This window comes from Pogona vitticeps, chromosome 3 (genome assembly GCF_051106095.1).
Source record: "Pogona vitticeps strain Pit_001003342236 chromosome 3, PviZW2.1, whole genome shotgun sequence".
Classification (NCBI taxonomy): domain Eukaryota; kingdom Metazoa; phylum Chordata; class Lepidosauria; order Squamata; family Agamidae; genus Pogona; species Pogona vitticeps.
In genome coordinates, this window is record NC_135785.1 from 24958203 (window position 1) to 24980261 (window position 22059).

General features: G+C 40.0%; 1 protein-coding gene across 10 annotated transcripts in view; it reads left to right on the forward strand.

Moving 5' to 3' along the window:
- Positions 1 to 10948: 10948 nt before the first annotated feature.
- The window catches only part of VEPH1 (ventricular zone expressed PH domain containing 1), a 165799-nt gene continuing 154688 nt past the window's right edge, over positions 10949 to 22059 (forward strand). For 8 of the 10 annotated variants that reach the window (XR_012085753.2, XM_072996114.2, XM_072996116.2 and 5 more), the window contains exon 1: positions 13496 to 19714. The gene's annotated coding sequence lies outside the window, so the exon portion shown is untranslated. Of the gene's footprint in view, positions 11078 to 11133; positions 11287 to 13495; positions 19715 to 22059 lie in introns of those variants that run through there. The other 2 variants (XM_078389058.1, XM_020791818.3) reach the window with 2 other exon arrangements.

Consider the following 22059-nt stretch of genomic DNA (forward strand, 5'->3'; position numbering starts at 1 on the left):
GGGTTCATATGGTAAAATGAATAGTGTACTTATTCCTAAAAAGGGAAGATTATTTCCTGTGTCCTTCAAAAAATGAAGTAACATGAGTCTGTTTTAATATATTCTCTCAGAAATATTTTAGGTTAAAACGTTATCTGGAATATAGAACTTTGCCATCTTGGATTTATAATATATGCTTATTGGTTTTATTGTTTTAAAATCTGTAAACCGCCCAGAGTAGTCCTTTGGTCTAGATGGGCAGGATAGAAATCAAATCAAATCAAATCAATCAATCAATTAATCAATCAATAAACAAATAAACAAACTTGCAGTTGCACTATGCTCAGGCAAAGGATCAGATAACTGGTTACAGCTACAAGCCATCTTGTGATAAAGTCTTAATCACCTAATCATTCCAAGTCGTCTGCATTACTGCCAGGGTGGGACAAAGTTTGTAGCCACACGAAAATCTAAACTTTGTAGAGAATGACGTTTTCAATAGTTAAATGTATTCGCGAAGGCTTTCACGACCGGGATCTAATGGTTGTTGTGGGTTTTTCGGGCTCTTTGGCCGTGTTCTGGAGGTTGGTCTTCCTGACGTTTCGCTAGTCTCTGTGGCCGGCATCTTCAGAGGACAGCACTCTGTGCTCTGGTGACCACAGAGCCTGGTGAAACGTTTGGAAGAACCAGCTTTGAGGTGATGATGCTGACATACAAAGCCCTAAACAGTTTGGGACTTTGACACCTGGCAGAATGCCTCCTTCCAGTAAGATCTCCTGGCAGCCCGTCAAATGGAGAACTATGCCTCCCTAGAAGAGAGCATTTGGCCACCCTATGTCAGCACCAGTGGATGAAGTTCCCAGTTCAGACACACTGGTAGTTGGTGACAGCAGTTGTGTAGTTAGGGCTGGCATTTGGGACCAGCAAGCTCCCACTGGCCGTTGACAAAAGCCCAGAATACATGTGCCAGAGCCCATTGGGACTGACCCCAATTACTGAGCACTCTCTCTTATTTAAATAAACCGTTTTTCTTCTTTTAAGCTCTCATCCTTTTCTATCATAAAAAAAGAAAACAAAAGTGGTGTATCTTTCCGAGTAATTTGCTTTAGCATTAGGGTCCCAGGAACAAGTTCATTATATTCCTGTAGTCATGATGGCTGCATGAGGAAATAAGAAACTGCACGTCCTCAGAGTAGTATTTTTTTTTTCTTAGCCACAGCTTGGTAACTCTTTGGGGGTTTTTTGTATACAACCAGCTGGAGTGGAGAGAAGAAAAATGTTGGTTACATCCTTCAAAACGGAAGAGAATTCTGTGCTCGCACACCCACCCACCCCTATTGCAAGGGAGTTCTGGGTCTAATATTACCAAGCTTCACCGCTAAGTGGCAGTCTGTTTCCACTCAAATCTAACTTCAGGACAAAAGGGTAAGCAAACAAACCTCTCACCTAGCTTTTTGGCTCCTACCTCCAAACCAACTTTGTCTGTCTGTCTCTCTCTCTTTCTCTCTGTCTCTCTGTGTGTGTGTGTGTGTGTGTGTGTTTGTACGCATGCATACAGTTGCGGTTGTAAAGAAAAACCACAACGCTTTGGTTGTGATTTAAGGTTTGCTTGTTTTAATGATTTGATTTCTCATCTAAAGGAGCTCTGTTGGATCAGGCCAATAGTTTATCTAATGCTGGTTGTGTCAGTGGCCAACCAAGTTCATCTAGGAAGCACACAAGCTGGACATAAATGCCACAGCCTCATAAATGACTCAGTTGTTGCTTCCTAGCAAGTAGCTCTTAGAGAGATGCTGCATCAATAACTGCTAGATCGCTCCGTGGTTTAGATCTGGGAGTTCAGTTCCCCACTGTGCTTCCTTGATAGGGGCTGGACTCAAGTGATTTGTACAGTCATTTTTTAAGCTCCGCAGTTTAAGATTAAGATCTAAAATTTGAACCCGGGAACAGCCATTAATTGATAAACCTTTCCTCCATGGATTGGTATTATCCCTTTTCAAGGCAGGTTAACTGATTAGCAGCTGGGGATATCAATAGCGTCAAGCAATTAATGGAAAATAGTAGGTAATACAAAATTGAAGCAGAACAGATCCTATTTCCTGGGCTGGGCTTTGGAAAATCGATTCTCATATTTAGAGGACGGAATGTCTCCATGGCATCCCATAAGTTTTCCAGTGGAGGAGGGAGTCTTTTAACAGAATTAAAGAATGATTATAAGCATCCTATAGTGATTTCCAAACCACTGCATCATATTTTGATATACAGTAAAGGCTTATGATGAGTTTGCACATTTCAAAAGTAAGATTAAACTTGGCTGGAGTACCATTCATCTTTGAAAGTGTTAATCTGATTTATCTTCATTTTGCGATCTTTCTCCCTAATATACTTGATAGCAAAATTCAATCGTTTTTACTACTGAGCAGGGCCTGAAACACCAATGCTCAATTTTCTGTTTCTCAATTTTTATGCAATGCGTATGCTCGGCACTTGATAAATTCAAACCTTGGGGACAACGCTGCCAAGTTATATTGTGAACATGAAGGACCATCAGTTGTCTTATATAATGGAGGTTATTGGTTTATTTTTTTTAACCTTATGAGGAAAGAAATTGATTTTCTACAATATATTGTTAACTTTAGTGGTCCTTATTTTGGTTCAAGTGCTTACCAGTAGTTATGTATCATTTTAAAATAGCAGCTTCTTTCTCTTGAGGTGATATTGAACTAATATAGTTTCTATTGAATACAAGAGTAATGACAGAGAGTTAAGATAGCAGAAGAAGAGTTAAATGCCAATATGGATAAGATCCAAAGATGTTCTTCCCTTTCCAGTATTCCTCCATTGCTTTTGGGAGAATTTGTTTCTTTGGACAAGTAGGCTGTGGTATGTGAAAAATAAAAACTTATTGTGAAGGGGCCTCAGAGGGTCACAGAGTTGGGTCTCCAGAGTGAGACCCTATCCCTGGGCACAGTGCCAATGGTGAAGCCAATAATGTCACCATGGAAGTGGAAAACAAGTAAGCAATGGGAGATGCTCCCCCTGATTGGCCAAAAGGTGAAGAATCTTCTAGAAGGAATGAGGCTGAGGGTAAAAAACAAGGGGTCAAAGGATGTGGGGGATATAAAAGGGTATAAAATGGGGGAGAGAGCGCAGATAGGGGAAGGACTAGTGGCAGCAAGCTATGGAGAACAACAAACTGAAGCCATGGGCAGAAACTCATAAGTGGCCCCAGCCTGAACTGCCTGAAGAAGTTCTTTAAACCTCTTGTTTCAGCTGGCCAAGGGATCCCATAGTGAAGAGAAGGTGTCAGCAACCCATAGCCGCCTAGAGTGGTCATAACTGACCAGATAGGTGGGATATGAATGAATGAATGAATGAATGAATGAATGAATGAATGAATGAATGAATGAATGAATAAATAAATAAATAAATAAATAAATAAATAAATAAATAAATAAATAAATTCTATCCCAATAATGCCTACTCTGGCACACCTGTGATGATGGAGGAAGCAGAGACAGTTTAATCACCTCCAGCAGCTTGAACTGAGGTGCGAATCCTCCAGCAAATGACATCTTCCTCCCAAAGCAGAGGGCAGCTGCAAGGACAGTCCTGAGCCATTGGAGACTTTTATAGGAGGTTGCAGTAACCACTCTCCATCTTTGGACATTACAATTGTCTAGAATTAGACTGACTCAGGTGGGCCAAAGGAGGGTCTATGCGATTCAAGTAGTTTGGAGTTACAGTACTTTGTTCATTTAGTCAACAAAGACTGTGCTATAAAGAAGATTTGACTCCAATCCTTATGACCCACCAGTGGGACCCTTTGACGCCCTCCTCCTCATGGCATGCACACTTATATATAGGTTTTGTTCCATAAACACTTAATAAAAAAAGGTCAAGTCTTTCTCCAGCTGCAGATGATAATGACTGATTTGGGCACACTGGAAGCCTTATATGAAGTCAGATTATTTGTCCACCTAGCCTTCTCACTTTCCACATTTTATTGGAGTGTGACCTCCATCACCCTTGGAAGGCCAGAGGTTCCCCATCCTCGATTTAGCCCACTGTATCCTAGGGACTGAATCCCAGAGCCTTTGATTACATGGCATTGTGCTATCACTGAACTATACCTACAGCTAAGGATATAAAGCTCTGCTTGTCCCAATCTTCCAGGTAAATATGGGAAAGAACCCCCTCCTCAATCTGCAAAAGACAACAGTATTTTCTGTTGCTATCAACTCAGCTATTTTCGCAACTTAACATGTGTGGGTTGCATAAATTCTACAAACAGAACAAAATTACAACAGCTGCTGGTTTGCGGTAGGGACTTCTAAAAATCTGAAGGATTGCATGGGTTGTATCCATCTGATTTGACACTTTCTCTCTGTGTGTAGATGCATGCACACTTTGCTTTTAAAAGGAAGTGATGCCTCTTTTGTGTAAAGTGGTACAAGACGTTTTGTGCAAATTACAGAAAACTTGAGAAGGGAAAAGGCACTTCCTTTTCCTCGTCTTTTCTCAAACCGTCACCTGCTCATCTCTATAGCAAAGCTGAGAAGCAATGAATAAATAAATTTCATAAGTTGTGGGAATTCTTTTGGTGGGGCTGAATGTCTTCTGTAGCCTCCTGATTTTTACACGTTTTAACCCAAAGTGGTGGTGACTGAATGTGGTACCTATATACAAAGCATGCAAACTGTAGCCCATTCCTGTAGCTTAGTATGAATGCTTGGAGTACTTACTCCAGAAATCACCTAAGCATAGCTTATTCACAAGAGGTAGCCTTCTATTTAAACTGAGTAAAATTGTGCTACTTACCTTTGGTACTTATTATTTGTTGAAGACATGTAGTTCTCATTGCAAGCTCAGGATGTTTTAAGATAGATTTTTTGAAAGCATGCTATATTCTCCCTTGTGAAGAATGTAGCTGAACTGGTCAAGTACTGTACTGTGGTATGAAGTATGTATCTAAAATGTCACCAGTTCAACCACTCCTTCTCCTTCTGTGAGTTCAAAGCACTGAGTTAGGCACTCAACAGCTGAGTTATGCAGTTCACTTCAATTAGCACAAAGTGCTCCAGAGTTCATCAAGTATGCAACTCAATTAGTAAAGCTCCCTGGATTGGCAACAGCAGTGACATAAAAGGCATTTCTCCTGGCCAATAAAATATGCAGCTCAATTAGCTAACCTTGCAGGTTGATAATTAAAATATGTAACATGATCTTCCAACTAGAAGACAGATGAGTAGTTATATTTTCAGCCTATCTATTAACAGCAGTTGTCGTGTCTGTGTAATGGTAATGAGACACAGCAACAGTTAAATGTGATACTCATACAGTTTTAACATTTCATTAGCATACGACTTTCTTGCACACATAATGTCAAGGAGGGAGGGAATTTTCTTCCCCTTACACCAGCTTTCCGAGGATTGGATCTACACTTTGTGCAGTCAGTCATACTGCTTCAAATTACAGGTGGGAAATCATATTTTTAAATTATAGATCTTATGTTTTTAAGTGCCTGTATTATGCATGTCATGTTCATATGTTGTGTTCTGCCTCAGGTGCTTTCAAGTGAGAAGAAAAACTAAAAAATTAATCAAGTATCAATATATCATGTTCAAAATGATTTCCTATAAATAGAGGTACTTAGTATCTCTCTGTCTATCTCTCTCTCTCTGGATGCTGTCCCAGTCACTGAGTAAAGATGGGCAGGAACCACTGGTCAAGGTGGTTCATTTCCCAGCTGAACAGCTGATCCGCAGTTTGGCATCCAACCCCCTCCAGTGGGTGCCCACTCAGAGGCAGTACTTGGAGAATGCAGGATGGGACACTGTTGCTGAGGGGGGTGCCAGCTTGAAGGGGTGGACACCTTTCCACAGACCAGCTGTTCGGCTGAGAAACAAACCACACCAAACTGCCAAACCAGCAGTTCCTGACCTCTATTGCTGAAGTTGGCTACCATCACAGCACATCTCCATGTATCTCTCCCTGTTTAGACACTGTCCTTTATTAGGGTCCAGCCAATCTCTCATGCTGCTCATCCAAGAAATCCACTTTCTACCTCTTCCATGTTTATCCTCAATCTTCCCTTCAATTATGTTAAAAAAGAAACAATTCCTTGAAGAATAGTGAAAGTTTCCCCCATGCTTACACAATGTCCTGTAGTTGGGAAAATCCACATCAATTTGCCTCATGCTAAACCCAGAGTAATTGGAGGAGCGTATTTCAATGTGACTGCACCCTCAGCTCAGAGTGGCTGCATTCTTAGCTTGTAATACTCTGAATGCTGAATTTTGTAAGTACTCTTGTATTGTATTTATTTTTATTAGGATCTGAAATGTAACAACCCTGTTCATCTTCACTATACAACAGATGCATTCATGGGATGTGGCCCCCTGCCTGGTTATCTATTTCCACTGTGGTTTCATATTTATATAAATTCAAAAAGGCTATGTAAAGCTAATTATTTAGACAATGCCGCTAAACACATTTAGTAAAAATGGTACTGTATCTGTCAATGTTATCGTTATTACATTTAGATGCTTTTCTAACCAGAAATATCAAAGTGAAATGTTCATGTATTTTTCCCCCTGCTGCTGAGACTCAGGGAAACAACTTTCTCTTAATACCTCAACAATATATTCATGTATATATTTTCCAGGGAGGTGGCTATGCTAGTCTGTTTCAGCAACAACCTAAGCCAAAAAGGAACAAAAATTACAGTATCTTTTAAGACTAACAAATTTAAAGTGAGGCTAACTTTAGCTTCTGCTTTTGTTTTTGTTCTGGTTCTGCTTTTGTTGTATGCTTGCTTTGCTTGTCTGTGGCCTTGCACAATTTTTAAAGCAGCAAAAAGCACTTCTGCAACCCGGAAGAATGGAGATAACAGTGCCCTTACAGGTGACTTCTTCCAAACACACACATAATGAATGTGGTGTTTGGAAATCAGTCAGCAATCCTGCCTCACAGTACTAGACCCTTTAAGAGCCATGTAACTGGCAGAGTTTGCTACATTACAGAACGTCATGGATACGTTCTGTTTTGTATTAGTGTAAATGCCATTAGATGCCATCTGCAGCATGTAGGCAAAACAGTGATCAATCCGCATACATGCCTCAAAAGTCATATGTCTGCAGTCTTTACTAGAAAATTGGAACATTTTGTGGCCATGCACAGTGGCCATATGCTTGAACTTAGAAAATCATACCACATTTGAGTTGTTGATGACTGGATTACAAAAATGTTTAAATTAAGGGAAAAGGGAAAAGAGATATTCTGGATTTATAGATTTGATACCCAACACCCTAAGGTTTTTGCTAGTTTGGACACAGCACTATTTATTCTGAGAATGTTAAGAAAGTAGGAGCTAACACATCTTGCTGCAATATTTTAATTTTTTTCTGTTTTGTCACTCATGCTGCTGTTTTGTTCGAAGTAGTAACAGCCATCATTATATTGTGTGACTCTCTTGACTCTCCTGTCCATCAGTTTCACTGGGATTCCTCAAGTTCTAGCATCAAGCAATTGTTCTCTCTTCTTCCATGCCTCACACTCCTTATTCGTCTTTAAAAAGCCTTTCCTTATAGAGAAGGTGCTTCAGTTTCTTGATCATTTTGATAATTCCTTTATAAGAACTCCAAATCCATCATAAAAGCAAAATGCAAATTTCTTTCTTACATTTATTATGGCAAAACTTTACTAGGTGACACACATGGCATAATCAACTGATCATGCATTTGCAACCTGGTGTACAAAAGTACAGTGGTGCCCCGCATAGCGACGATAATCTGTGCCAAAAAAATCGTCGCTATCCAGATTCGTCGCTATGCGGGGGGAAAAGCCCATAGGAACACATTAAAACACGTTTAATGCATTCCTATGGGGGAAAAACCCACCGCTATGCGGGAATCCTCCATCTGGCCACCATTTTCACTGCCCAGTAAGCGAGGGCAGGGTGCGAAAATGGAGCGGGCAGCCATTTTTTCTTCCGCTGGCCATTTTGGAACCACCGATCAGCTGTTTTTAGAACATCGCAATGCGAAGATCGGTAAGCAAAACGCTTACCGATCATTGCAATGCGAGTTTTTGCCATTGGGAACGTCGTAATGCGATCACTTTTGCGATCGCAAAATCCGCATCGCTATGCAGATTCATCGTTAAACGGTGCGCTCGTTAAGCGAGGAACCACTGTATGTCAGAACCTTACTATCCTCAGCACTGAACATCTTAGCAGCTTGTGTTAATAGTCACAAATTGTTTCCTTATTTTGCTAGCTGCTCAGGCAAAGAGTGCAACAGACCAAGTAATTATCATAATTTGCCAGTTAGCAAGTATTCTAATTCCTGAATTGTGGAAACAAAAGCTGTATTGTTGTTGTTGTTTACAAATAAGGTCAAGAGACTATTTTTGTCATTCTGTTTCCATATTTAGCAAACATGGACAACAGAAGCACTTTTAAGTGTTATTGATTTCAACTGGAGTAGTAAACACACCCTTATATTTGACTGATTCGGACCTTAAACTTCAGTTTGCCATTAATTTGGCAGTGTGCTTCATATATTAATTTAAAAATTAAAATTTGTGAGATGGAAGAGAAGCACTGGACCTAAAAAAGGATAAAGACAAAAGGTTTAAATACTGTCCCAGTGAAGATCTTACATGATTTCATAGGGGAGGAGAATTTGTTTCCATTGTTTCTGGAATCACTTGTTTTTCTTTATCATCAGGAACAAAGAAAAACGATGGGTTAAAAGCAACCCAAGGGCCAAACTATACATTACAGAGAGCCCATCTTGCTGTAAACTAAACTATGTTAGTCTTCTAGAGATGTGATTGAGATGAGTGAACAATACTTAATAAAAGTTGCCCATGTTTAGATCCAGAAGACCAATCATAAACAAAAGAAGCTAATCTGCAGATTGCAGGGGATTGGAAAAACTTCTGGTGTGATCATCACAGATCTTTTAACTGGTGTTGAATGTCCTCTACTGAGAACTGATTATCCGTAATGTATACTTTGATTTTCTCTGAAGTGGATCACTAGTGGGCCAAATCCAGTTATTTGTCTCAACTAGAGAAAATCAGTTGAATCTTTGAAACTTACACAAGTGGAGACTTAAGTTATATATTCATTCTATGAGCTCACTGTAGTTGGGACAAATAGCTGGATTTAGCCCATAGTAATGTGTGGTGGGGCTGGGGAGTAAACTGCAGAAGCCTGTGTTGCAGGGTCAGAAGACCAGGAGTCGTCAGATCAAATCCACACGACGGAGTGAGCTCCTGTCACTTTGTCCCAGCTCCTCGCCAACCTAACAGTTCTAAAACATGCAAATGCGCGTAGATAAATATGTACCACCTCGGTGGGAAGGTAAAACGGTGTTCCCTAGTCATGCTGGCCACATGACAATGGAAACTGTCTTCAGACAAGCGCTGGCTCTACAACTTGAAAATGGGATGAGCACCACCCCCTAGAGTCAGACACGACTGAACTGAAAATGTCAAGGAGAACCTTTACCTTTTACCTTTATGGATATTTCCAACCAACTGAAATCCTTCTGCTTAGTGTAGCAAGTTGCACTAAAGTAGGCCACTGAATCATTGTTTCATCAAGTTTCATCAATTCAAGTTTCATCAATTCAAATAGGCCTATTCTAGATGTGACTTACTATGCTAAATAACATGATTTCAACCACTGTTTAGATCAGCCAAAGGTAATGTGTATCTGTACAAGAAAATTAGCATGCACAGTTTTGTGTTCAAATCCATGATTCCTCTTTTTGGCAATGGAATCTCTCTCTCTCTCTTTTATGATGTGCTCCTTCTCCAACACTAGGCTTTGAAGAAAGTGAACATAACAAATTACTTAACCTTCAAGAAGCAGAGCATATTCCTCCTTATTCTTCACTCATATCTCTTGCAGAGTTTTGAGTTTCTGGTAAAATTCTCTTTTTGATACATAGTAGAGATCCACAGAGGAGAATAGCTTCAAGTTCCCCAGAGTCCACCCCTTTCTCATTAACTAGCATTCAAAGTCTCAGTAACTCACTCTGATACATTTGTAAGAGAAAGAATAAAAAAAGTTCTTTACTTACAATTGCTTGAAATTACAGATGTTACTGCACACATACTAGTAACCTACCAAACAGAGCAATAACAAGCAACTACCACCAACCAATGAAAGAGAAGTACAGTATAGAAGAGTCAGCAGAGAGGTGGTGTTCTCTTTGAAATTCAAAAGCTGGAAGGAATGATTGGTTTTTGCTGGATAGATAGACAATCTCTCCGGCCTAGAAAAATACCCCCGGTCATTCAAACTACAGACAGCATGAGATGATGCTAACAAAAACTCCAACATCTCTACTTTCTTAAGTTCCTTTTTAGTGTCTTAGACATCATAACCTTTACCACTAGAGTTTGCTACATCAAGGACTGAGTGTTCCCATAAAGTCATATACAGTAATACTTTTAATTTCAAATGGAAGATTTCACAAAGCACTACTTAGCTTTTTGGGAAGAGGGTTATGCTCCCTGCTCTTTTCTCCCTTTAGAAGCTTGTATTCCAATTTTATACTTGAATTTTTATTTTCTGGATAAGAAGGCCTATGACTATATTAACTAAGGACTCTTTGCTATGTTTAGCAGTTTATTCATTAACTGAATGGAAAACCATTCATCCCCTTTTAAGGATTGTGGGGGGGGAGGGACCCCAAACCACTCCCAAGTGCATACTATTATAACTATGGTAATTCAAATTTGCAAATCAACTTCATTGCTTTCTTCCCCCCACTAAGGCCACAAGTTTTCCAGCCAATTAATTTAGTTTTCAAGTAGCAGAGTGAGGGGGAAATGGAAGATATTTGTTTGCTTGATTCCACATGACAACTCCAGGGTAACTGAATAGACTGTACGGTTGGTTTGACAAGGCAGAACACTCAGCCAGCAGCTTCACATACCAGAGGCAGGGGGGGCTGGCAGGGGGACTCTTGACAATTGTAATGGATTTTATCAGAATTTCTCCAAAGGCCGACTATTTTGTCTTCAATTATTAATGCTTTGGAGAGGGGGTTTTCCCTTCTCCCCCCATTTCTGTGAGGTAATGAATAACTATTAACTTAAACCAATATGCATTCATAGGAGCTTTTGCAGGGCTGAATAATTAATAGCATGCATGGGGGAGACCTAGCTTTCAATGGATTGGCTGCATGTCAAAACACCGACGTTGATTTCTGAGGCAGCCGAAAATGTCGCCTTAAAGTTGTGGTGGTTGGGGAGTTTTACACTAGATATGGATATACTACTGAGGTTTGTGAGTGAACTTGCTACATTGAGTGTGTTGTTACTCTTTTATGTGTGGGGGTGGGAATCTCGTGAATTAGTGTGCATTGGTTTTCCCTGAAGGAAAAAGCAGGTTCTTTGGGGAACTTTTTTAGCGCTTGTGTAGTTATCAATTGCATATGCCTTGCACTTAACTTCTCCTCAAGACCCCAGGGCTTTGAATTTCTTGATCATCCTCTTTTGTTTACTGAATGTGGTACTGCAGCAGCCTTAATCTGGGGACAACTTCAGTTTAGGGCACAAAAATACAAAAAGGTCTTGTTGCTGAGTTTCGTTAATGGATGTTGGGTGTTAACTGCGACAGAAGTAGAGGACATGGAGGGAAGGCTACACACTTGCATTCATACTGGCTTACAAGGGTCACAATCAATTGATTTTGATATTTTGATCTAGAGACTCTCAGATTCTTCGCCTTAGTCCTTTTTTGGGGGTTTCTTCATTCAGCTCAGTTGGTTGGTCTCCCAGTTTTTAGCACAGATCAAATGTGGCTCTTTGCCTGTATTGTGCCTAGCAGAAATTTTGCCCCACTCAAATACAAATGAGGAAATGTTGAGACAGAAATAACTAATAGCATTGTTCTATGCATGATTAGACAGGTCTGAGTACTTCCGACCTAGAAAAGCCAGGGAGGGTCTCCACAAGTTGGAGCTGACTTGAGGGTAAGTAATTTTTGTTACTAAGTCCCTAATTTTTCAGTGCTTATTCCCAGATTTGTAACAGGACACAGAGGACTTAACCAGGAGTGTTCGAAGATTACACAAAAGATTGTGGATGTAAGGTGACTGCTTTGTGTACCTATGCTTTTGAGTACTGCCGTACTTATCACTCAACTTTTGTAGAATAATTAATATGGAATGAAAGGCTGCTTGCAGAATTACTACAAAATACAATATTTACAAAATATTATTCAGGAGGTTTCTGACTATTTAGAATTGTTATTCAGTTGTCATTCAAGGGCTTTTAAGGGGCAGAAAGCCTCTGATGAGCTCAACTACTAGAACTTAATGTTAAGCGGATCTTGTTTTAGGTAGGATGGCAAAATGCAAAAGATTATAACCCTTCTGCACATTTTTACTGATATGGCTGTACTTTGAGTTTTCTTATTTTGCCCAGCTGTTACTTAAAAATGCAGGAACCCTCCCCTTTTTTGCATCTTATTTTGGGCAATATTTTCAAAGAACTGTTATTTAGGTACAAGTTTGTTTTGCTTCAATTTCTGACTGTGGACTTTATCTCATTGCACCAAGCTATCAATACTAATAAAACAAGGGGAATATTTATTTTTCATTTAGCAATGGAGAGAATTTTCTGATCTGTTGTTGAGGGAGGACAATGACATCCTTGTGCATTGCAGAGCATTATATGGATTATTAATAACTACATGCCATTTAGTCAATTTTAGCTCATGGTCACCTTTCCGTGATTTTTGTACTCAAAAATGCTTTGCCATTTCCTTCTTCTGGGGGCATTCTGGGAGTTGCCCAAGGGTGTAAGGGCTGGAGCTTCTCCAGAGAGGCATTGAGTGTGACTACAGTGGAAAGCCAAATCTGAGTAATTGGGCTTTGCTAGCTTGATTTGCAGTCTCTTTTATGGCTGTATTCAGTTCAAGAGATCACAGGAAGACCCCGGATTATTTGGATGCCAATGTCCACACTAGAGATGGGGATATTTGTATATTAATACGAATATGCCTGCACAGTTGGCATTAATGAGGGTCCAGTCCCATGGGGCCAGACAGTCCACTCACCAATCTGCCACAGATGTGGACAGTGCAATTCTATGAATGACTCTGCAGCACGCGCTCCACTTGCTCCTCACTGCAAGGTTGAAGACTGGCGAGTGGATTGTGTGCTGCAGAGCCATTCGTAGTCTGCGTCTACGGCGGATCGGTGAGTGGACCGTCCTGCCCCATGGGGCTGGACCCTCGTTAACACCACCTGAGCAGAGATATTTGTATTCATGTATGAATACCCCCATCTCTAGTCCATACCAACCCTCAATCGGATGGAATTTGATATGCGCTCACATCGCATGACCCCCTTCTTTTGATATTGCCCACCTGACTGGCCTTTTTAAAAATCTGTGTAGAGATGATCTAGCACTAAACCGATGTATCAGTGCAGCGATAAGGTGGTCTATTAGTACGTTTGTTTTTAACGTTTTTTAAAAAAAAAATACTTCAGAGCAACTAGAGACCATATTTCCCTATAAGAGCATTCTTGCCTTTTAAAATCATCTGAGGAGGCCCTCCCATGAGTCCCCATTGACAATGCAGGCACAGATGATGAGGAAAGATGAGAGGGCCTTCTTTGTGGCAGCCCCCACAGGTTATGGAATTTTCTCCCTCATGAAATCAGGCTGGCCCCCTCCCTTTTGTTCTTGCTAACAGCTGAATACCCATCTTTTCAGGCAGGATTTTAACAACAATGATTGATTCCCTGAATGCCTTTTTAAAGATAATTTTTTCATGTTCACTTGCTTTTAAGTATTTAATTGTATTTTAATCAGAGTATAATTATTTTTTAATGTTTAACTTCTTATGTGCTTAATTCTCTTCTTTTTAATATTGTGAATTCTCTTCTTTATAATATTGTGAGTCGCCTTGGGTCCCCTTATTGGGAGAAAGGCAGCCTATAAATAAAACAAACAGATGAATAAAATAAATAGGGAGGAAGATCGCAGGGGTAGGTGTCCCAGAACATCATACCACAACTTAATATATCACCATACCACCAACCAGAGGCATGCCTCACATCCTTTTGTAGAATAAACCAATCCCACAGGGAAAACACTTTTCAAATCATCCGGTTTTAAAAATATAGAAACCTTCAGTGGCAGGGGGTAAACTCTGAATCAGAAGCAAAAAGGACCTGGCTGATTCTCACTGGCCTTTGTGTCACTTGATCACTGAAAAATATTTCAGATTCACCTGTGCTAACTGCAGAGCAAATCCGAAAGTATTTGTCAATGTAGTCACAGTGGGAAATCATGCTTGCAACCTTTGGCTCAAACTAAACATCCCTGTTTTAATGGTCCCCCACCACCACTCCCAGAATATATTATAGACTCCAGAACTGGAAACGTTCTTAAGCCTGGATGAATCTTCTTCCAAAGTTAGACTTTCCTGCTTCTGAAGCATTTCCGGATATAGAATCAGGGTAATTCAGAAACAGGTAGGTCAGTCAACCAGCCAGTAGTTTACTGGCCCAACAAGGGAATTTGCATTCCAGTGGTGCCTCACTCCGTTTAGTGATGAAATCGCATAGCGATGAAGATTTTGCGATCGCAAAAGCTATCACATTGCGATGTTTTAAATTTTTTTTTTTTTTTTTGCTTTGCAATGATCGGGTCCCTGTTTTGCTTACCGATCATTGCAAAGCGATGTTTTTTTAACAGCTGATTGGCGGTTCCAAAAGGGCCGCCGGGTAAAAAAAAGGGCCGCCCGCTGTGTTTAGGGACGGATTCCTCGCTTAAGAGGCAGCGAAAATGGCCGCCGTATGGAGGATCTTTGCTTTAAGGTCAGTTTTTTGCCTATAGGAATGCGTTAAATAGATTTTTATGCATTTTTATGGGCTTTTAAAAATCGCATAGTGACGAAATTGCTTAGCAGCGATTTTTGCTGCACAGATTAACATTATTATGCGGGCCACCACTGTATATTGTGCAGCCAACAGTGGAAATGAGGCAAATTTTATGTTTTCTAGCCTGTGCTCCTGACCATCATTTGCCTCACCCTGACCCTGGAGGCCAGTATTTTAGAAAGCAAACATTTCTAAAGTATGTATTTTAGCTAAATGTTTGCATCTACATATTTGTATCTCACTCTTCTCCGAAGATAGTAAGGTAAAATCATTAAAGGCAAATTCAGTAGCCAGAAAAGTGAACAGAAAACAAGACAAGCCTTTTCAGACTATCTGAAAAGTCAGATTAAAGCTGGACAGGCTTCATACCAACAAAAATACACCCCAACTGGCAGAACAAAACTATTTTTTTTTTTTTAGGATTTAGCAAAAGACCATTAAGAAAAAGTCAAAATGGACCAGTGAAGGATCATAGTTCTACAGTATGGTCACTACAACTAAATAAGCTCTGTTCTGCTGTGCACCAGATAAGCTTCTGAAGTTAATAAGGCAAAGAAGGTATCATGAGGAATACAGTAGTGTGCCATGTGAATATGCTTTTGTGAGAGAAGGTGGCCCTTCAAGCTGACCACATCACAAGCTGGACCTCAGTATCAACCTGTTAATTAATTTGCCACCAGCCTCACTCATCCATGCATGTGTGTGAGCGCACCCCACCCATCTGCACAAGCGAGCCCCACCCATCCATGCATGTGCGCAAGCCTCCCACGAGTACAGGGGGTGCCCCTGTGCACAGACACCCCCCAACTAGTCTGCAATTTGGAAAAGGTTGGGGACCACTGATATAAGAGACTGGTCTTTATACTGCATTTTTCTGATGATGAATTCTTTTTCCCTTCGAGATGCAATGAAAAATTTATTCAGAATTTCCATTTTGAAAAGTTTTGTTCCATGAAAAGTTATAGCTCAAACCAGAGTGCCCACAAAAGAAAAAAAGTAGGAAGAAGTTTGTATGGAATTTGTAGATGCTGATGAAAATTGGGAAAGAATCACTTAATTTGAACAGAAATGTAGCGCTGCATATCATAGTGAAAAATATTGGGGATCCTGTGATATGTGTGTATGTGCCATTGTTAGCTGTTGAGGGACAACTACAAAAACATAGCTATCTGTTCTGTGGCTTCTTCAGTCTTTAAGCTGGTTTTTGTCTTGAAACCCTTTAAAATATGGAGGACACCGTCAAATAGGGAATGTATTCTTTAAAGTAGAATACATGGCAACCCTTTCCTAGCCTGGTGGTATGTGTCCAGAGAACAGAAAGCTGCAATCTGGTGTACACTTATGTAGAAATAAGTGCCATAATGATCTGTAGTGTTGAATTGCAGAGTTTGAGTAACTGTTGATATGTTTCATTAAGTGGTAACAGTTATAGCTCAATTAAAGCTCTGATGCGTTTGTACAAACCTAATGTATAAAACATATGCAAAACTGTTTGCTATATAACAGCTTCCAAAAATTTGTTGGTTGCTGTAGGCATCTGGTTGGTCACATAACCCTCCATGCCAGATATGCTCCCCCCTCCTTTTAAATTGAAGAGCAGAAGCATATCCTGAGAGAAAGAGACAGAGAGGCATGTAAGAAACAATGCCTGTTTTGTGGGAAGAGTTTCAATGCATGCATCTGATCCCATGGGAACTCCAGCAGACCATACATGCTGTGTGAAAAAGATGCTCTTTCAAAATAATCTGTAATCCTTTTGTTTCCCTGAAAAACAAACCCGTAAGTGATGCTCAAAAGCTACCAAAGAGATTCTGTTAATTCAATGACAATTAGATGTAAAGCCTATGAAAATGTAACTCCTAATAGATATTTCCAATTGTGTGACTGCTATTACTATGGTTCTAGAAGGATGATAAAGGTGGTAAACATATTATAACCAGAGAGCTACTAAAAAAAGAATATACTTCAATATTCAGGGTAAGAAAATAAGTGTTTGGTCCTTAAAGCCTGGTTGTGTCATTTAATTAAACAGGCTTTGGGGATGTATTTAGCATAAACCTAACTTAATTGTATAGATTAGAAACCAAGTGCCTTCTTTGTTTTATTGAAATCATTATGAACAAAGTTATTGCACTGAAAGGGTTTTGCAAAATATAGCTGACATATATGGTTAGAATTAGAATAAGGGAAGGAAGAGAGCAACATGGTCTATTAATCAAGAAATGATGTTTGCTTCCTTAAACAATACTATTAATGATATAGTTCAACCTTATGCTTTATTGGTAAGTTATAACAAAGAGTGTTACATTTATAATAATATAATATAATTCATAAAGTTTATTTTACATATATTCTTATTATTTGTTGGCATGATGAAATAGACTAAGTGCCACACCACTCTCCCAAAATTAGATTGAGTTTTTCTACTAAAAACAAATAGAAATGGAAGACTCTATCAATCAATGGATATCTATCAATAAATATAACTTCATTTCATAATCTTAAAATGGTAGCACTGGGAGATTATGGCATGCTAGCATGAGAAGGCATGCACCGTTATTTTGATTGAAATAATTTCCCTCAGAGTAAAATTAGCTGTACAGCCTCAAATCAAGCAGCAGCCATGTTTCTTGCTGCATGACAAGTTAAGACATTGGAATAGCAAGGGAGCTGTCAAAGTTTCCTCATATATCCTCTTGCCACTCTAGCATCTTTACTGGCCATTAGTTTCCTGCCGGGTGATGGCTGATTGGCTAAAGTTGCTCCCTGCCTCATTTTAGGGAGAAATATTAGCTCTTGACTGTAACCTCAGAATCTGCATCCTCAGCATTTTGAAATGTGCATCAGTAGCCACTAAAGATGGGCACGGACCCTGACAAATTGGGCTGGTTCATGGCTAACAACAAACCACGAACCACCAGCAAAGTGAACCAGTTCATGTTTTTTTTGGGGGGGGATTCGTGCCTGGGGGGAGGGAAACCTGCCACCTCATCTCCCTCTGCTGCTCACCCACTCTTTTCCCACTGCTCCCATCACCTCCTAAACTGGTCCTGCCTCCTCCTCCTCCTCCTCCTCCTCTGCTGCTATCATCATCTTCAGAGACAGTGGCCAGATTTCCCTTTCAAGAGCTGGGTCTGCTGTCTCTATACATGTGTCTGCCTGTCAGCCACCCACCTACCCTCGTGCCCACCTCCACTCCAGAGCTTAGGACCTGAAATAATACATTCAAATTAGAAGAAAGGAAATCTCACCTAAGCATTAGAAAGAGCTTGACAGTAAGAGCTGGTCAATAATGGAATGGACTGTCTTGGTTGGTTGTGGACTGTCTTCATTGGAGGTTTCTAAACAGTAATTAGGTGGCGGGTTGTTGGGGATTGCTGTGGATTTCCTGCTTTGGCATGGAGTTAGACTTGATGACCCTTGAGGGACCCCCTTCAAGCTCTACGATTCTGTGATTTTATAACTCTCCCTATCTGAGTCTGTTCCCTGTCCACTGATGAATACCAGGCTCCCTCCTTTACTATTAGGCACTTGAACTGTTGAAGTCAAAAGCTGGTAATCCTTAACAAAGCTACCAAAAACTTATTCATGTTTCCATGTAGCCAAGGGGTTGCAGTGTGAGAAACTCATGAAGCTACGCAGAAAGCCACCATTCATTTGGAGAAGAACAGACAACAAACCAGTTCATTTTTTAAAAAAATTCAGTGTGGTTCATGGTTCATGGACACTGATGAAGTATTACAGTGGACCCTCGACTTACAGACGGCTCAATTTACAGACTTCTCTGGCCGCAAAATTTAGATTCGACTTGCAGCCGGAGAATCGACTTACAGACCAGAAAAAAACCAAAATGAAACAAAAATAGAATAAAAACTGCTGGTTATGGGATTAATCGGTTTTCAATGCATTGTAGGTCAATGGAGATTCAACCTACAGACTTTTCGACTTGCAGCCACCATTCCAATACGGATTAATTCCGTAAGTAGAGGGTTCACTGTATTAACCATCATAAGCCACCATTGTGCTGTATCATGGCCATCACTAACCTGAAGTACAGAACTACAATTCCCAAGATTCCCTGGTACTCAGGTGGGTAGAGAGGGGATGATGATTTTCCTTCAGTTGCATATAGATAACAAAGAGATGTCTTGTTTAAGACCGTGAAGATTTTGATGGGATACTTTAAGATGATAAAGCGACATCAGAACCGGATTGGATTCATGAGCAATTTTATTCTTTGGACAAAAATTTCTTCATATACTCTGTGTCGAAGAACAGCAAATAAATAAATAAATAAATAAATAAATAAATAAATAAATAAATAAATAAATAAATAAATGCTGCAGACTCACTGTGGTCTCTTCCCAGGAGAGAATACTTTTCCATTAGCAGAGTGCTTTCCTTTATCTACTGAAAGCAACAAGTTGAGCTGCCTTTTCTTTTTTTCTTTTCTTTTTTGGAACCTGGGAACAGAGGCTTTCATTCAGAGATAAGGCTACTCTGTTTTTAGGCTCTTTCTGGTCACCTGATCAAGCCCTTGGTAACTTTTAGGCTGCTTTAGTCTACATTCCACAAATTCTTTATTCCTGGCCCTGTAATTAACAGCTTCAGGTTCACTGCATAAACAGTAGATGCCACAACTTTCCACTTGTTATGCCCCTTGGATACTGGACTGTCGCAACAAACAGGCAAAGCCGCATATCAGCCGTGAGTCTTGAAATACACCACTTGGTCGCTGCAAACCCCCTACCTAAAAACCAAAAACCACAAAAAAAACAAAAAACCAACAACCTGCGAATGTCCTTGTGGATCAGGTAATACTTTAGCTTGCATTTGTGTGTGTGTCTGTCAAGTTCCCTTCTGGAACAGATTTAGAAAAAAAACAAGGTGCATCTGTTTTTACTCTTGTTATTCTTGTATTGTATAGACTTTGTGACCTTTAACTTTTGCCGTTGTATCCCACTGATGCAATAACCTGTTCATATGGTTTTGATTTACCACTTAGTTTTTCTTTTATTGTAAGAAATATGTATAATTTCTGAGTAACTCTAATATTAGTTTTTAAATTGCGAAACTAAAAGATGACAGATTTCCACTTTATGGCAGGAAAAAAATATCATCCCTATGTTGTTTCAAACAAAGGTTTTTCTTACCTCTGTTCTTTATTGTGCTCTGTATGATTTTTAAAAATATTTTTAATCAATAATGAATGATATTAAGTCAGTATCCTTGATACCAGGAGGAGGGGATAGCCCAGTGCAAAGTATCTTACTCTCTTCGAGCTTTGCAATTAAACTTGAAATGAACATCTCAGGTGAGATACAATTTGGATTTTTAAAAAATTGGGATAAGTCTAGAAAATGTACCTGGATGTGTCTTTTGAGCTTAGAGCCAATGATTCATGTATCAACATTGAGAGGTATTGACAAGAGAACCTGTACTCGGAATGAGCTGTTTATACTGTATGCTTGTCAGACTTTATACAGAAACAAAACTCTTTGCAATAATGAGTTTTGTTTCTTTGAAAAACTGTCAGTCTATGAACAACAGTCCGTGTACAAAACCAAAACATGTTACCATTTTATAAACTGCACCTAATGCATAAGATATAGGATGAGATACTTTTTGTTAAATCTACCATTTCATTGGTTTTAGATGGTTTTATTCTTCTTTTAGTTTTAGTTTGTGCGATAAAATTCCTGTAGAGATGGACACTTACCGTGGTTTGGTGTGATTTGGGAATCAGGCTTACAGGTGTTGGAATACGCATCACAATAAATCTCAGTGTAAACCATAATACATGTCTGTGCCACATATGCCACACTATATGATTAGGTGGAATCAGACAGTGCAAGAGATTCAGTGTACAATGTGCTGAATGACCAAGAGGAACTTTGACATGTGCAGATTTCATGTTGCACCATGATGCCTGTGTGCATTAAACCTTTATCATTACAGAGCTATGCCACATCATAGATAATAGCTATAAGTCTGACAGTGATCTGAAACACCTTTTTTAATACTATGCCCAAATGGAGAAGCTGTTCAGGCCGGGGAACATTCCCATGAGAATAACATGCAGACTTTGCCATAGTGTGTAAACCAGCCACAATTCTTCTGAGTGGAACTGTTATTGAAACAGAAAAATCAATATCACATTTAACTCCCAAGGGTTACATGTGTCTGATGGGGTGCAGTTTGGCCAACCACAGTGTCACTATTTAATCTTTGTGAATTCTGTTGTGAACTGATCCTTTGCATTTTAATTTGGTCTTTATGTTAATTTCGCTGTTCTACTTGTTTTCTTATACTGTATAGTTATTGTCATTTTAATTATACACATATTGCTGTGCGAGCTTTTGGGATTGAGGAGCAGGTTATTAAAACTTTCCAATAACTAACATCAGTAATAAATTATTACACATAATGGAACTACATTCAATACAGAACATATGGACTATTACAATTTGCTCTAAGCAGGCACCTTACAGGTTTACTAAACTACAATTCCCATAATCCCAACCCCTGGTCCGCGGCCCGGTGCCAGTCCATGGCCTGAGCTGGACTGGGCTGCCGAGACAGACCTCCTGCCCCCTGTACTCACTCCTACACAGCCCATTTGCGTCTGTGCACGCACTCCAGCATGCCCATGCAAGTGCCGCGGCACCGTTTGTGCGCTGTGCTGCTGTTTGCACATGTGAACAAGCGTGCCCATCTGTGTGAGTGCCACAGCACAGCTGCATGGTGCTTGCACGGATGGGCGCGCACCTGTGTGAGAGAGCACGTGTGCTTGTTTGCACATGCTCCTTCCCCAGCCTGTCCGTGGACCAAAAAAGGGTTGGGGACCGCTGCCATAATCCATAGGCCTTCTTTTTAGGGATGAGATGTGCTCCTTTTTAAAAAGAAAGCTATTGACTTAATAGCTTCCTGGATAGCACAGTGGTTTGGGTTTCTGGCTGGGGAGCCAGCCTGTGTGGCTGGGGACAAGCCTCACAGTCCTAGGATGCCCCCTAGAAGAAGGGAATGTTAAACGGCTTTTTGTATACTCTCTTCCTAGAAAACTCTGGAAAGGGTCAGCATAAGTCACAATCAAGTGGACTTATTATTATTCTTCAAAAATACCAGGCCCAGTTAATCAAAATTATAAAAACATTGATTG